This window comes from Cavia porcellus, unplaced genomic scaffold, assembly GCF_034190915.1.
Source record: "Cavia porcellus strain 051 isolate PalLab524CR breed Dunkin Hartley unplaced genomic scaffold, mCavPor4.1 scaffold_14, whole genome shotgun sequence".
Taxonomy (NCBI): domain Eukaryota; kingdom Metazoa; phylum Chordata; class Mammalia; order Rodentia; family Caviidae; genus Cavia; species Cavia porcellus.
In genome coordinates this window covers 70,325,280-70,328,149 of record NW_026947497.1, presented here as the reverse complement: position 1 = coordinate 70,328,149, position 2,870 = coordinate 70,325,280, and positions in this window count along the sequence as shown.

Here is a 2,870-nt window from a genome sequence, read left to right as displayed (position 1 = left end):
TTGCAGAGAACAGTCTCCAGATGTCCATGATTCAGGAAAGCTTGGGCATGTACTTCAGATACAAATGAAGCTTTTCAGAAGCCAGCAATCTGGAGTGGGATAGAAAGACCATATCTAGTGAGGTGGGCAACCTACTTGGTTTACCTCTGGTTGCATTGAGTAGCAGTGAGAGAGTGAATTCCCCATTAGGCAAAGTGTCCCAGTAGAAAATGGATGACCTGGGATGGTATATTGCATGGGAGGATTTAAGGCACACCTAAATGAATGGCCTATAAAGTCTACTGTTATCATAACACCTGTGACTCTATGGAATTACCCCTCTTCAAAGAAGTGAGAAAAGAATATTGCATTATGAGAAATTTGTCTTCCATATGAATCAAAACCTGACTGATTCCACAGAGAAAGGAAATAAATGGTGACATATTCAGGAATCATATAACCAGAGAGATAAATCAGAAATAGGATACAAATTCAGAAGTCATTTGAAAATATACAGTAATCAAGTTCACTAGTTATGGTGATATATACAATTTTTATTTAATGCTAATTGGTGCTACATAATAACACTGGAATTCTATCATTTTCCAAATGCCAGTGAGTGAGTAGCAGACCCTGTCAATTTGAAAAATTTTGAAAGCAGATCACTATGGGCAAAACCATGGAAATGTGCTATAAAACAATGGTATTGGTTTTAGGTCTGTATGCTATTGCAATACTGATGAGTACTAAAATGAGGTAAATCAGTAGGGAACAAAGGGCATAATTTAAATGGACATGGTATAAAAGCTAAGGTATTTTTAGAGAATTTTTAACAGTGGTTTGACAAAAGTCAACACTTTTATTTTGACAAATTTCTCTCATAAGAAATTATATTCTATGTGTTCGGATGAAAATGTCATTCTGTGTCTTGACATGTGTGTTACGTGAGTCTGTGTGATGCCCTGAGGTACTCACAAAAGTGCAATTAAAACAGTGAGACTGTCCCCTCACTTTACCTATACAATTATACAATAATCCATGTGACACAATCAAGTTAGTAAAGTCAGGGGATTTCAGAAGGCACACTGAAAATGTATTCTTCCCATTCAGTTTTAATGTGAATCTAGAACTGTTCTAAAAAGTGGCCTGTTGAGGAGTTGGAACTTTGCACTTTACCAAGATACTTCCAGCAAAGAAATACTATTTTTTCCAAGATTAAAAAAAAATCACATCATATGCATTTACATAATTTCCAAAAGAGATACTTCAGGTTTAGTTTTTTTTTTAAATTAGAGAAAACACTACACTAAGAGTTAACACAGCGCCAGCTCTGGTCGCAGCCCCTCATATGACCAGTTATGAGGGTCTTAATCTCTTCCCTTCTCTAAGCTCTACCTTCATCAGACGGTATTTGGCCAATACTAATCAGTGTTCTGCTGCGGTTTGAACCTGACTTGTCCCTCAGAGGACCATACGTTACAGATCTAGCCCTCAGCTTAGCCCTATTGGAAGTTGGTAGACATTTTAAGAGTTGGAACCTAGTAGGAGGTTTTAGCTCACTGCTGTGTCTCTTGGAGGCGACTGTAGAATGCCTGTGTCTTTCTCTCTCTGTCTTAGCCATGAAGCAAGGGTTTGCTTTACCACTCCCTCACACTCTTCTGTGCTATCTGGCCATGGTCCAAAGGTAACAATGAACCAACTATCGACTGAAACATCCAAAACTGGGAGCCAAAATAAAACTTTGCCCTTTGAAAGCTTACTGTTTCGGGGGGTGGTTTTTTTTGTGTGTGATAATAAGAAGACACTGACAATTTTCCCTACCTAAAGTAACAGACATGAGAACTCTTTCAAAAACCAGATCATATACAAATGTTAGCAATCAAGAGAGAAAACAGTATACAAAACAGTGTGAATAATTAATTTTTCATTCATTCATGTAAACAGTAATGTATGAATATCTAAGACACCAGGCTCTCTGATAGGTTCTGGAGATCCAAAAGCAAATAGCATAGAGGAAATCACCACCATTTTGGACTTTACAGTTTAGTGAAGGAGCCAGGCACCAAATAGTAATATAGTTACACACATAATTTAAATTGCGGTGATTTCCATAAGGAAAAATTGAAGACAGATTAAACAGTTCTGATGGGTGACTTCAGATAAGAATCCATGAAGATCAGTAGGTAAAGGAATAAAGAAAAAATGTGAGATTTGAAGTATGTAGAGTTGGCAAAGACAAGATGTGAAGGAAATGAGTTGTGCAGAATACTCTTAGCACAGGAAAAAGGCAAGTGCAAATGCCTTGAGGGGGAAAAGTTCTGCATCTTCAAGGTGGTAGGAAGTCAAGATGCCTGTTGATAGCTCTGTTCATGCTATCATGATAATGGCCTCATATTGTTTGGAGACTAGACAAAAACAATAGTAAGCACTGATATACTAATTTTTACCAGAGGTAAATTTTCTGTCATCAGGCAATGATTCTAATTTAGAAAGTTTCTATTTTCAATGCAGATTCCTGATCCTTATATACAAATTTTGATTGACATATGTGTTGAATATTTAAATCAGAAAAATATTATTATGATAAAATACAAATTGGTATTAAACCCCCTTAACTTACTCCTTCTCACTTCAAAAATATTTATCCTGTCATTCTTGCCACTGTCTTAAAGAGTTCCAAGGTCTTCTTTAATGGATATCTTTTATAAATTGTGATAAAAAAAAATATGGCGAGCACTGCTGCTGAGTGCATCCAAGGAAAAGCAGGTTTTAAATAATCTAATAGTATGTTCTCTCCCACCTAGTTCACTAGACCTGGCACCACATGACTTCTGGCTATTCCCCAGAGTTAAAATAACCATAAAAGGTAAATGTTTTGAATCAATTCAGGA